Source organism: Schistocerca gregaria, chromosome 3 (assembly GCF_023897955.1).
Source record: "Schistocerca gregaria isolate iqSchGreg1 chromosome 3, iqSchGreg1.2, whole genome shotgun sequence".
NCBI classification, from domain to species: domain Eukaryota; kingdom Metazoa; phylum Arthropoda; class Insecta; order Orthoptera; family Acrididae; genus Schistocerca; species Schistocerca gregaria.
Window position 1 is genome coordinate 533,884,434 of NC_064922.1, and position 15,659 is coordinate 533,900,092.

Below are 15,659 nucleotides of genomic sequence, written 5' to 3' on the forward strand. Positions count from 1 at the left end.
CTAAAAAATGCCCAAAACAATAATGATTACAAAACGACGTCCCAGAAGAAAAACAATAAAATCCGTCAGAGCTGTCTGAAGATGGATTTGTAATAAATCCGAGACCTGTTATATGTGTTTTAAGTAAGCATTTTGAACCACACTTCTGGCTGGTTGCTGTTTTTAATTAGAAACCATATTATTGGAAACATTAATTTGATTTTTGAAGCATGTGTTGTATAAATCAGCCAGTTCACAACTAACTTTAAAAATTCGTATCCAAGTGCTAATTTTCAACCGAAGACTTCTACATAATATGTTTATATATAAACGTGTTATCTGAAAATAGCCGATATCTGAAAATACCCGAGAGCAATCTCTTACAGAACCAATTCGACAGGGCAATATTTTACAGCACCTAGTGCTAAACAGCCTCTGTTCAGTTAACGTAGAAGAGGGATTCAGAGACCATAAGATTGAAACATCGTTCTATGAGTCTTAAAAATAATTGTAAGAAAGAAACTACGAAAAGGTGCAAATTATTGATTGTCCGAACTACGGTTATTTATCTCTTGGACTGAAAATGTAGGCTGTTGTTGTTGTCTTCAGTCGTTTGATGCAGCTCTCCATGCTACTCTATCCTGTGCAAGCTTCTTCGTCTCCCACTACTTACTACAACCTACATCATTCTGAATATACTTCATGTATTGTTCTCCTGGTCTCCCTCTACCACTTTTACCTTCCACGCTGCCCTCCAATACTAAATTTGTGATCCCTTGATGCCTCAGAACATTCCTACCAACCGGTCCCTTCTTCTTGTCATGTTGTGCCACAAACTCCTCCTCTCCACAATTCTATTCAGTACCTCCTCATTAGTTATGTGATCTACCCATCTAATCATCAGCATTCTTCTGTAGCACCACATTTCGAAAGCTTCTATTCTCTTCTTGTCCAAACTATTTATCGTCCATGTTTCACTTCCATACATGGCTACACTCCATACAAATACTTTCAGAAACGACTTCCTGACACTTAAATCTATACTCGATGTTAACAAATTTCTCTTCTTCAGAAACACTTTCCTTGCCATTACCACTCTACATTTTATATCCTCTCTACTTCGACCATCATCAGTTATTTTGGTCCCCAAATAGTAAAACTCCTTTATCCTTTGCTGTCTCTGACAGAATTACAATGTCATCGGCGAACCTCAACGTTTTTATTTCTTCTTCATGACTTTAATACCTACTCCGAATTTTTCTTTTGTTTCCTTTACTGCTTCCTCAATATGCAGATTGAATAACATTGGGGACAGGCTACTACCCTGTCTCACTCCCTTCCCAACCGCTGCTTCCCTTTCATGCCCCTCGACTCTTGTAACCGCCATCTGGTTTCTGTACAAATTGTAAATAGCTTTTCGCTCCCTGTATTTTACCCCTGCCACCTTTAGAATTTGAAAGAGAGTATTCCAGTCAACATTGTCAAAAGCTTTCTCTAAGTCTACAAATGCTAGAAACGTAGGTTTGCCGTTCCTTAATCTTCCTTCTAAGATAAGTCGTAAAGTCAGTATTGCCTCACGTGTTCCAACATTTCTACGGAATCCAACGTGATCTTCGCCGAGGTCGGCTTCTACCAGTTTTCCCATTCGTCTCTAAAGAATTCGCGTTAGTGTTTTGCAGCTGTGACTTAGTAAACTGATAGTTCGGTAATTTTCACATCTGTCAACACCTGCTTTCTTTGGGATTGGAATTATTATATTCTTCTTGAAGTCTGAGGATATTCCTCCTGTAGGCTATCAGTTAATAAAATTCATTAGTATTACAAAACTTGTACGAGATAGGAAAATCCGAGAATGGTTGCGGGCAATGGAAAGGACACACTATCGTTCAATAACTTTTGTAGAATGACTATGGAAAAATTTGCTCACATATTTGAATAAAGTAAAACTTTGTTGATTAAAGAAACTGAACAAAGTCAAAATCTGCATGAGGACGATATTGCGAGGAAAGTTCAATAAAATTTAAAGCAGTGTCCTATCTGGCAAACTGTCTAAGAGCATTACAAGCCTACGTCGTGGGAAAAATCAGTCAGCGTACTGTATTAAAGATATCTGTCAATTCGCCCATTAGCCATAATGGCGCCCAAAATGGACTATTGCAGAAGGTTTGAATTCTCATTCTGTTTTCAGAATTTTTTTTCCTTGAAAACCATCGTGCTACACTTCCTTCTTTTCATCGTTACATGATTTAACATGTATAGAGATAATCAATTTAACTAAAGCAGTTCCCTATGGGAAAGGCTACTAGATTTGATGAAATACTTTCATAATTCTACATTACTAGCGCGAAATGATTTGCTCACTTTTTAACAGCGGGTCTCGCTGGAGAAACGAAGGCGTTATAAGATTGGAAAAAGTCTCATGTCATTTCTGGTATCAGGAAGAAACGTATGGAAAATGTCTTTAGCTACCAGCTATTCCAAAAAGTTCATATGTTGTACAATTATGAAAGACGACACTTGTGACGCGGCAATAAGTTCGTGAATTTCTGTTTTAGCGTAACTTTAGGTCCGAGAAATGATACATTAGAGTTTTGACTCAAGAGCGTTACCGACGACGTATGTGGGTAGATGATGTACATCTCCATTTATTCAAGTGTAAAGTTAATCGTTATATTAAAGTATTTTTATTAGGTGACCCGGCATTGTCCGAGTATCTACTTGTTCCAGTCTTCTACTAGTCCATCTCCTCCTCCTCCCTCTATCTATCTCCTCCTCACCTCAGCTCTCTTTTCATCTCTTCCTCTTGCCTCTCTCTGTCCATCAACATTCGTTTTTATCCATTTCCCCTCCCCTTCTCTCTCAGTCCTTCTCCTCTTCCCCCATTCTCCCTCCATGTTATGAGCCTACCCCAATATGAGATTGCTGGTTCTTAACTCCACAGTGCTTCTTTTCAGATAGTAAGTATTATGTGTAACGAATTTAGTTGAAATCGATTCAGTGGCTGAGAAAGCGTTTCTTTCCCGTAGATTTGCAGCGTCACACATTACACATATTTAACACATTTCACACACATATTTACACACAGTTCACGTATATCTCTAGCGAATTTCGCCCTGCAATTTCATTTTCACCCAGCTAAATCTTTACGACGTCACATCTCCTAAATCATGTGTCGTACACTGATATAATATTGTGGGTACATTTAGCGGCATATGTTTATACCGCCTAAGGAAAATGTTGCGAATAGAAATAGTAGCAGAGATGTAATGAATTTAAACATTGTGCATGATGCAGCAGTTTTTCTCGGGTGTCAGTTTTCATTACGTCTTATCTCCCAGATCATGTGTCATACAATGATATAATATTGCTGGAAACTTTAATGGTATATGTTAATACTGTCTGCAAAATGTGTCACGAATGCATACGGTGGTAAAGAAGTAATAAATCAAAGCGTCGTACCTGATGCGGCAGTTTTACTGCATGAACAGCGAAAATGTAGCAAGCGATAAACTTTCTGCCATCTATCAATTTGTGGGGTTTTTCAGCGACAAAAAGTTACGTAAGGGGTTGAAATTATGTCTAATGTTTGTTGCAAGCCACAAAGTGCTCCCACTCTCAGATGCTGGACGAATAAAATCTAAGTATTTGCGCGTCGTTGACTACACTTCTCTTTCACTCTCCTTCCCCGCCCCCTCCCCACCCTGCCCCCCCCCACCCCCCCTTCGCCTTGACGGTTAGAAGGTGGTTCTTATCCCACCGTCCCACCGCGATCTTTCCCGGACAGTAAGTGGTATATATACCAAGTTTGGTTAAAACCAGACCAGTGGTTTAGAAGCAGATGTGGAACATACATATGTGCGTACATTTTTATAATATCTATGGATTTCTTTCATTCATGACGGAACATTTATTGATATTGGTCTTTCGTCTAGTTTATTGTTATTGGCAAACGGTGACGTCAAGTCAGTTTTCTATTTATCAAGGCGAGCAGCACGCCTCCTGTACTGTAAAACAGCTGTGAAGTTCCCTGCAATGCTCGCCTATATGGCGTAGTGAGCCCCGGCTGCGTCTATACTCCACAAGTCACCTAACTGTGTGGCGGAGGCACTTCGTAAACCAGCATCATTGCTCCCTTTTCCTGCTCCAGACTTAAATAGTTCGCTCTGATTGCTCATACGCCTCTGTGTGTGATCGAATCTGTGTAATTTTTTTTTGTCCTTAAGGTCTTTTAGCAAGATCTGCATATATCTCGCTAAAAGACCTTAAATATGAAAAAAATTACAGATATCCGAGCGCACACAGAGGATTTCGAGCAATTTATTGGTTGATTATTCTAGGAAAGTATAATCTCCGAACTCTCAGAGAAAACCACACTGGATTGCGAAACGCCACTGCTGTAACGAAACATGCTGCTCTTCTTTGGATCTCTTCTAATTCTCTACCAATCTTGTCTGCTATGGCTCCCAGACCGACGAGCAATATTCAAGTATTTCTCGAACCTGAGCTGTATCAATACCTCCTTTGCTGACGGACTACATTTTCTGATAACTTTTCCAATGACTTAGTCTGGCATCTGGATTACCGGAAACTAATTTCATGTGGTCGTCACACTAAAAATCACTCCGTACGCACACTTGTAGATATTTCATGGAGGTAACTTTTCCAGTAGCTGTTCGCAGTCGTGCAATCTTACAGTAAAGAGTATCTGTCTATGGATTCACAATACGTTACATTTGTTTATGCTGAGGGTCATTTGTTTATGCTGAGGGTCAATTACGATTACATGCACCGATCGTCGATCCTTTGCAGTATTTCTGCATTTCGCTGAAATTTTTTAGCATTGAGACTTCTCTGTATATAACAGTATAACTCGCCAAAAGCCTCATGAAACTTCCGACGTTACCTACTATCATTTATACATCTCTATAACACTCCTTTGAGGTACACCCAAAGTTAGTTTTAAGTCTGAAGCCTGAGAGTGATATGTTGTGTTCTGCTTGTTAGAAGCGCTTCAATGCAATCACATAGTCGGTATGATATTCCGTACGCTCGTATTTTGTTCATTCGGTGGCATTGCGGAACTGTATCGAACGCCTTTAGAAAGTCAAGGAACACGGCATCAACGAGGGTCCATGTACACTCCTGGAAATTGAAATAATAACACCGTGAATTCATTGTCCCAGGAAGGGGAAACTTTATTGACACATTCCTGAGGTCAGATACATCACATGATCACACTGACAGAACCACAGCACATAGACACAGGCAACAGAGCTTGCACAATGTCGGCACTAGTACAGTGTATATCCACCTTTCGCAGCAATGCAGGCTGCTATTCTCCCATGGAGACGATCGTAGAGATGCTGGATGTAGTCCTGTGGAACGGCTTGCCATGCCATTTCCACCTGGCGCCTCAGTTGGACCAGCGTTCGTGCTGGACGTGCAGACCGCGTAAAACGACGCTTCATCCAGTCCCAAACATGGTCAATGGGGGACAGATCCGGAGATCTTGCTGGCCAGGGTAGTTGACTTACACCTTCTAGAGCACTTTGGGTGGCACGGGACATGCGGCACATGCGGAGGTGCAGTGTCCTGTTGGAACAGCAAGTTCCCTTGCCGGTCTAGGAATGGTAGAAGGATGGGTTCGATGACGGTTTGGATGTACCGTGCACTATTCAGTGTCCCCTCGACGATCACCAGAGGTGTACGGCCAGTGTAGGAGATCGCTCCCCACACCATGATGCCGGGTGTTGGCCCTGTGTGCCTCGGTCGTATGCAGTCCTGATTGTAGCGCTCACCTGCACGACGCCAAACACGCATACGACCATCATTGGCACCAAGGCAGAAGCGACTCTCATCGCTGAAGACGACACGTCTCCATTCGTCCCTCCATTCACGCCTGTCGCGACACCACTGGAGGCAGTCTGCACGATGTTGGGGCGTGAGCGGAAGACGGCCTAACGGTGTGCGGGACCGTAGCCCAGCTTCATGGAGACGGTTGCGAATGGTTCTCGCCGATACCCCAGAAGCAACAGTGTCCCTAATTTGCTGGGAAGTGGCGGTGCGGTCCCCTACGGCACTGCGTAGGATCCTACGGCACGTGCACCTTCCGCCGACCACTGGCGACAACATCGATGTACTGTGGAGACCTCACGCCACACGTGTTGAGCAATTCGGCGGTACGTCCATCCGGCCTCCCGCATGCCCACTATACGCCCTCGCTCAAAGTCCGTCAACTGCACATACGGTTCACGTCCACGCTGTTGCGGCATGCTACCAGTGTTAAAGACTGCGATGGAGCTCCGTATGCCACGGCAAACAGGCTGACACTGACGGCGGCGGTGCACAAATGCTGCGCAGCTAGCGCCATTCGACGGCCAACACCGCGGTTCCTGGTGTGTCCGCTGTGCCGTGCGTGTGATCATTGCTTGTACAGCCCTCTCGCAGTGTCCGGAGCAAGTATGGTGGGTCTGACACACCGGTGTCAATGTGTTCTTTTTTCCATTTCCAGGAGTGTATATACTACTTCATGGGTCTCGTGGACGAAAAGAACGAGATGGGATTCACACGATCGTTGGTTTCAGGACCCATGTTTCCCACAGAGGATAATGCTCAACCTCTAAAAATATCATAATAAGCGAGCGTAAAACATTTAAAATTCTAAAACAGACGGACGTGATAGATATAGACCTATAGTTTTGTGCGTCTATTCGACGACCCATCTTGGGAAAACGGGAATGACTTGTCCTTTTTTCCAATCATTAGGATCTGTTCGCTCCTCCACACAACTACGTCACACTGTTGCTAGAAGAGGGACAAGTTTTTTCACGTACTCTGTATAGAACCACCGTACTGGTATCCAGTCGATTCCTGTGGCTTTCCCTCTGTTGAGCAATTTCATTTGCTTTCCTAACCCGCTGTAACGTATTTCGATATCTGTCATTTTGTTGTTCGTACGACATTTTAAAGGAGGACCTACGCTGGGGTTTCGTCTGCACAAAAGTTTTGGAGTAAGACGTTGAGTATTTCGGCAGCTTGAACGGTAACAGACGGCGGTTTGTGTACTGCACGACGCATGCTTCAGCCAAAGTCTTTATATTGAATGTAGTAGAATGTTAAGGAGAAACATTGCAAGACAGTACGTTAGGATGGTGTTGCTAACTGTCTGCGGCGAGCGAGAACGTGTGACGAGTGATAGCGGTGCAGTCCGTGACTAACTGGAGGGCTGCCTCAGTCTGTGTTTGACCCTGCCTTGGCACGGGTCTGTTGCTTGTCCGTCGCCCAGTCTGTTTTTCAGTATGATTACTCGAATGTAGCCGAATTTGGCAATAGGTACTTTTTTATTTCAATTCATTGGTTTTCGATTCGTACACAAGCAGGCAGCCATCTCAGTAGTGAGAAGACGATACGACAATGTGTTTGTAGGCAACTTTCGCATGAGTGGCTGTCAGTTACACTCGAACACATATAATTTTACTTATTTGAACAAACATTACAGTACAAGTTCTTGAACTTAGCTATCGGCTGAATACGCCACACTATCTTATGCCTTAAGGGCACAACCACCTTAATTTTCAAAAAAACGGCTAAAGGCCATTAACTCACAATTCAGACGCCAAAAAGAATATTTAGAAGGCAAAAGGCCTGGCGTTAAGTAATTTCTGTAATTTGGGTGAAGTCCAAAAATCTAACTATTGAAAAGCAACAACCTTAATCTAAAGACGGCTGAAGGCCGTTGATTTAAGACTCAAGGTAAAATTAAATAAAAAACACAAGGTAGAAGGCCTTGTCTTCAATTAGGCTGAAGCCCCAAACAGTCTGATGCTAGAAAGACGAAGATTCTTGATTTAAAAACGGCTGAAGGCCCCACGACTTAAAACTCAAGGTAAAATCAATTTACACAACAAAGCCGTATCTTAAATTAGGCTTAAGGCCCACACTATCTAACACTTGAAAAGCAAGGAACTTTAACTTTAAAGCGGCTGAAGGCCCACGACTTAAAACACCACTAAAAACAATTCAACTTTAATTCAAAACCATCGGCTATGAGCCGTACAAATACACACAACAGAAAATAAAAGGCAGTGCAGTTAAGGGCGCTCAGAAGTTTCGGGTGTCGGCCAGCACTTGAAATGCTACCGCTCGCTTAGGTGAGACAGTCAGTCAGCCCAACCGTTCCCGATCCGACGACAACCCAACCAGCAGTCAACGGACCCACCGACAAGGTGACCTGGGCTCCACCCGACCTCCACACAACCGGGAGTTCAACACAAACATTAAAGGCATGGACGCCCACAACCAAGCATACATTAAACTGTCGAGCTACACATCGAGCTGGACAGCGACAACACGGTGAGGAAAGGGCGCTGCCTAAATTTACGGTCCGCAGCTCGTGGTCGTGCGGTAGCGTTCTCGCATCCCGCGCCCTGGTTCCCGGGTTCGATTCCCGGCGGGGTCAGGGATTTTCTCTGCCTCGTGATCACTGGGTGTTGTGTGATGTCCTTAGGTTAGTTAGATTTAAGTAGTTCTAAGTTCTAGGGAACTGATGACCATAGATGTTAAGTCCCATAGTGCTCAGAGCCTGAATTTACGTCAACGGCCAGGGCAGATAACCGGAAGGTTAATGGCCACAAGGCAGAAAATTCCGCTGGTGCACTTCAATTGCAAATAACCAAATACAGTTAGACAGCCAACAATGAGAACCAAACGGCACTATGTGAACAGCCTTGACTTGCTGGTAAATTAAATCCAAATTCAACTTTCGTGTCCAGGGTCGGTGAACCACGGACCTCGTCGATATGGAACAGCCTCACACACTCCGCCACTGCGTACAGACCACCACCGGGCCTGGCCAAACTACGCCCCTCGGAGATTTCCTCCCTGCTCCACACCAACCGACCGACTCATCACGGAGTCACAAGCTACACACAGTTTCACGAACACTTGCACGAGGGACTAGACAATACTAACGGCAGCGACTGTGCAATAACAAGGACGAATCACGATTCGGCACACGCAGGAAACCCATAAGCGATCACCGGCCAACATACACGTCGTACGACAAGCCCACCGACCGACGACCAAGCAACGTGGTCCGCACCCAAGTGCTATGTATCGGCAAACGTCGGGCGAGTCATGGCTGTCCGGACCCCACTGCAGCCGCGCCCCGACTGAACTTCTGCAGTGTCCTGAGTCAAACACTGCGAGGTCCGAACTGCACTGCTAGCGCCTCCCAACTCACTGGCAAATCCGAAATAACTCCGACGACACAACAACCGGGAAGTAATGGCAGCGAACAAAGATAATACGCCAGCCTTATATCGATAAGCGTCGCTGCTGCCGCTCACAGGCAGGCACGGTGGCAACTCAGTGACACCGGTAATTGAAATTAACATAACGAGGTGGTAGTACAGTAAAAACAAGACGTCAAATGAAATATGGCACCAACACGAGACACGCACGGCTCAACATTAGCCACTATTCATTGTGTGACCACATTTTATACCACGCAGATATTGCCAATAGAATGTTTTGTTTTCCGTGATAGGTACAATCGAAGGTGCCTGTAGCTGTTCTTGTATAGTGCCTTGTAGCCAGATTGTAATAATACGAAAAGTCATTTTTGTCGGTGTATTCTTCTCAAGTTACAGCCGACTACGACAGTAGGAACTTTCCAGCATGACATTCTGCAAAATTCACGTTGTGTGGAAAGGGTGTCGTGCGATGCATGTTAACTATGCTAATGTTGTGTTATGAATGCAGCAAAATGAGGCAATAGAAATGAACGTCATTATATTTGAGGAAAACACATCCTGTAGAAAGGGACTCTACTGCGAAAAATAATGTATCATTTTCTTGTTATCCTCGCACGTTAATATGCAGGGGTGTTACTCCCACTTACTTCATGTTATTTCTACCTGAGCAATTTTAATATTTTTCTGCTGTACTACAATCTCATCAAAGAGTCGATCGTCTCTTAACACAGGGAGCATTAACGAGCGCAACAGTTTAAAGGGACAACATTTAAGCTTTCTTGCTTGAAAACAGAGACTAGGTAAATATTTGCTGTTAATGTACAGTAGGCTGTCACTTCCACATTAGGTAATCTTCATTGAACAAGATTTGTTATTTTTGATTCTCCTCTATTCTTTCACTGTCGTGTTTTATTTAGCAGACCTCATAAATTATTTCATGAAAACCTACAGGATATCTTATATGCTTTGCTTTCGACAAGTGTGGTTATCTATTGGAACCCACATTAATCGAGATCCTAGACGTATATACCGCAGCGTTATTTGTATCATCCCATTTCCTGACTTGTGTCGGACTACATAGGAGTTTTGGTACACCACGTTTCAGAACATTATGTACAGTGTACCCAGTGACAGAGCGGCTCAGCTGCTTGTAGCACTGTAGTCATTGCATTCTATAGGAATCAACACTGATCTCGCTAGTAGTGACTGGGTGAAATTCTCCTCAGTCTATTCACATATGAGATTCGGATCGCAGCAGATAATGGGAATTAGGTCGATTCTGCCTTCATTGGCTTTTGAAAGCCATTCTATACGATTTAGCACTGTCATCTAGTGAACTGCGCATACGAGCTTATGGAATAGCGGATCGACTTTGAAACAGGACTAGAGTTTTTCATGTCGCAATGTTCGTTTCGTCCAGGTGGGAAAACAATTTATGTAAGTCCTAGTCAAACTATTCGTGTTAATTGCAAATAATGTACTTAATTGCGTCAAACTGCCACCTCATACACTAACAGAAATGTCTGTTACACCATCAAAACCTTGAACGAACACTGCAGAACCGTGTTACGTTAGTATTTTCATGTGTGTGCGATATGTTGATTAAATTTTTATCCTTCTACGAGTTTATTTTCACTATTTTCAGTGTGAAAAGGTCTTCCCTGCGGATGAATAATCGTGTGAGCACATGATGGATCTTAGATGTGTCTAACGTTAATGGAACGTTTCACGTCGGTTTCGGAGCATTGCCTGCCTGGGAAAGATCGAATCATTGTCACCTACATCTAAATCCGTTCTCTGCAAACCCCTGTGAAGCAGATGCCATAGGGTACTCCCCACCAGTTATTAGGGCTTGCTGCAGTTGCATTCATATACGCAGCGCAGGTATAATGGCTGTTTAGATGTCTCTGTGCGCGCAGAATTAATGTATTCTTGCCCCTACGTAAGCGATATGTAGGGGTTGTGGTATATTCCTTGAGTGGTCATTTAAAGCCTGTTCTTGAAACTTTGTAAGTAGGCTTTCTCGGGATGGTTTGTGTCCTTAAAGCGTGTGCCTGTTCAGTCCCGGCGGGGTCAGGGATTTTCTCTGCCTCGTGATGACTGGGCGTTGTGTGATGTCCTTAGGTTAGTTAGGTTTAAGTAGTTCTAAGTTCTAGGGGACTGATGACCTCAGATGTTAAGTCCCATAGTGCTCAGAGCCATTGGAACCATTTTTTTTTTAGTCCCTTCACTATTTCTGTGACACTCTCCCACCGATCAAACAAATCTGTGACCTTCGTGCTGTAGTTCTCTGCATACGTTCAAAATCCCCTATCAGTACTATGTGGTACAGGTCTATATGTTTCAGCAGTATTCTAGGATGGGTCGCGCGACTAATTTGTATGCAATCGCCTTTCTAGTTTGGCTGCACTTCCCTAGTATTCTACTAACGCATCGAAGTCTGCATCTTCTGTATCTACGACTGAGACTATGTGATTGTTCTGTTTCATATCTGCTACAAAGTGATACACGCAGGTATTTTATAAGAGTTCATGGGTTTTAACTATTACTTGTCGATATTCTACTGTGTGACAGCCATGGGAGCGCCACACCGACAGGGCACATAGACAGTTGATACTATCTAGGAAGACAGCGTCACACGGAAGTCGTCGGAAAAAACGGTGTCTCCTCGAGCAATCAGACCACTGGAGGCGGCGGAGGAACCGGAAACAGGGAAGACAAGGCCGCTGTGGCCGCCAGCGATTTCGTGACTCGCACTGGCGACTGCCAGAACGACGTGTTGATTCGTGAAATGCAATAACACGAGAATCGAAAGACAGTGCAAATCACATCATTGTCAGCCAAACAAAGAGTTAGTTCACAGCAAGGCAGTGAGAAGTGGTTAGGTCATACCCAAGACACTAAATGCACGTGACCGTACACCTTCATACAACAGTGGAGATCGACTGTCAGGCCTTTGTGCTATGTGCTTAGTGGCTTACCGGAAAACGCAGTGTGCTCACCTGACACAGTGCGAGAGCTGCACGTGCGCAGGACCCTATGCTGTCGACTCAGACACCTCCACGATCTGTAATTCATCGTCTGAGTAGACATCTGCATCGCACTTTGTTAACAATAGTTGGTTCTAGTGCAGTGACTGCAGAAGGAATGATAACAAAATGCAGTCAGGACATCAGCGTGAAAGGAACAGCAGGTACGAGTGCTTCCATAAGGGCTACACCACGCGACGATTGTAAAACGATTCGATTGGCTCTGATGAATGAATGGATGATATAGCTGAAAGCCGAGCATTGGTTGCAGGGGAAGACCACAAAAAGTCAGAAACAGATTGCAGGAAGATGGTGTGAGATTCAGGCCCCCTTCCTGTGGACGCCACAATGCAGACACCATACTGATGACAACTGAGACTTGCATGGCGTAGAACCAAACTCATCTGGGACGACAAGTAACATTCTGCAATCTTTGGCGATGAGTCTCGACTCTGGTTGTGGCGATAAGATCGTCACCGCTGTGTCTGCAGACGACCTGATGAAAAGTCACAGGCAGCAGCGATTCTCGTGACCCATAGTTTTCAACTCTTGGAATCGAGATGTGAAGAACTTTTGGATATGACAACAGGACTGATTTGGTAACTATTCAAGGGAGGTTCAATTCTCACCAGCATGTGGCAAGAATGGTTATTCCGTTCTCATACCCTTCATGGCTCAAATACCAAATCACAATTTTCCAGCAGGATAATGTGAGACACAATTGTTGTAGTTCACACTATAAATGCTCTGAGTTATATATGGATCATTGACCTGGGCTACTCAGGTTCCTGATTTGTCACCTACTGAGAATGCCTGGTAAGCAATTGAAGACATGTTTTTATACCAACCCACAGCAAGGAATCCTTGAGGAGTGACAGAGTACTGCTGTATATTTCGGACATGGCAACAAATTCCTCAGGATGACATCAGAGGCTGGTTTTTTTCCATGCCACTATGAATATATGAGTGAATTTGTACTCATAATTGCTACATCTCTTAATGACATTGATGGTTGACTTCAGTTCTGAATGGAATTGAAGTTTAATCATTTAATGCTCGTCACCTGATGATAATTTCCAAAAAATTTTGATATTTGACTGGTGTTTTACACTGTTCATCTACTTTTGGACCACAGGTGAATATATTATCATTTGCTACTACAGAACCTATTAATTTGTTACTTCGCAGTGTTTAAACCAAAGAATTGGCATATTTCCATAAACTAAGATTTATCTGAATGTATTTGTGCATGCCAGGGATCTCCTTCTAAACCTTGGATCGTTTTCATACAAATTTGGCACAGAAACAGCAGGCCTCACAAGTGGGGTTAATAACCTACTAGCTCCAATAGCAGCAGAGATATGGGCAAAAATTTGTTTTTCTGGCCCCTGGTATATAGGTTGTCCTGCATGACAGGCATGCTGTGTGGGAACAGTATGGGCCTGTCAAATTAACCTGCTTTGCAGTGCAGCTGACTTGTCAGGAGCAAGAAAAGATTTTCTGGGCCCTGACATGTAGGCTGTCCTGCAGGACAGGTGTGTTGTGTTGCAGTACTGACAGACTGCTTTATTGGCTTACTTTGCATGGCAGCCTGTATGTCATGGACATATAATTTTTTTCTAGCCCCTCACATGTAGTCTGCCCTGTATGACAGGCATGTTGTGGGAGTAGTGTTGCACTGCTTTATTGAGCTGCATTTCCAGGAGGAGCTGCTCATATCAACGACCATGGCTGGGAACAGGTTGGGACATATAGAGGAGAGGAAGGACAAAATGAGGGGTAGGAAGAAATGAACAGAGGGAGACGAGGAGGGGAGATGTATGAGGCAGGTGGAAGGAGCAGAGGGCTGATGGGCAGGTGAAGAAGGAAGAGTGGCAGGCAGAAATGAAAAGAGGGCGTGGGAGAAGGTTATGGACGAAGGTAGGGTGAGGAGCACATGGAGAGACAGAGTGAATGAGGAGGAAACAGATAGTGGTGGGAGGATGAGGAGGATACAGGAGGCAGAAGTGGACACAGATAGTGGAAGGAGGTGGTGCATTCAGTATATGTTTCGAATGCATATGCAAGAGAAGCCTTGTGGAAAGGGCTAGTCTATGAATAATAAGCTCAGGGTCACTTTCTTGTGCATAATTTATTTACGAATTAGAGTAAAACAGAACATTTGCAAGAGGAATTTCACCACAGGGCGTTAACGCAGCTGAATACCAAGTGGGGCCTGTGCCTCATGGGGTCGGCGATGCATGCATTTTACTCTATGTGTGGGATCTGTCTACATATCTTGGCGTTCACGGACAATGACTGTAGGGTATAAACAAGCCAGAATGACATAAAATTGTAGCAAAATTGAGGAAAAAGAATCAATTTTTGGTGCCAAGAGTGGATGTTGGCGCACAACATAAGAAACAACAGCATATTTTTCCTACGAACGTTTTAATAAACCATAGGCGATCAATCACTGGAAATAAAACTGTCAAATATCAAATAGTATGTGTTGAGAAAAATTTTAAGTAAGATATAGCACAAGTGAAACTAAAGTGCTTCTGTGGTAGACGTTACACGACAGGCTTTATGCATTCTGAAAGGCTTTTTGATAAAATACCGAGAACGCTCATTCCAAGGAGTATCAAGCAACACATTACTTCTGTCCACCTATATGTCACCAAATGGTAAACTCAGAGACGCTTGTACAGAAGTTTATAGACATCTGTTCCCTTTTGTAATTCTCATCAAAAGGAGAAAGGATGGAAAAGAGAGTGCTGAGGATATGATACGCACTAAAGGGAGCTCGTAGAGAAAAAAATTGAGATTAATAATCATAATTTAAATACCAAAAAGTTCAGAAACCATTTATATTAATTAGGCTACATTTTGCTCAGTATTGTTTCCTGCTACTGTATATAAAGAGTTGCTGAAAATCACGTCGACTTCCCTCCGCCAATCTTTGGTCTTTGACGGTATTTATGCTTGTGTTATACCACAAAGAATAAAGTACACTCTAAAATTCATGGTACTTATCATTATGCAGGAATATTTTACAGGTGCCACCGGTAGGCAGCTGAAGAATACTGAAAGTTTGATTTTCTTAGCTAACGTTTTCTAATGATTGTTTTTTCATCCCATATTGTGTAAACAGTGCTCAGACCACTCACGTTGAGTGAGATTGCTCACTACTGCGAATGTGGAGTACATCCTGCAACCCAAACTTGCAAGATAGTTGTTTTATTTTCACTTAAAGAGAACACTTCTGCTCAGCTACGCATATAATGGAGGATATTAAGGAACTGAAGAACGTTTTCGAAATAATTTCCACTTGGTATGATGAATGGCAGCTCTTTTTAAATGCAGGTAAATATAAGAAAGTGCCTATAACGAAGAGAAAGAACCTGAAGTATCTGAT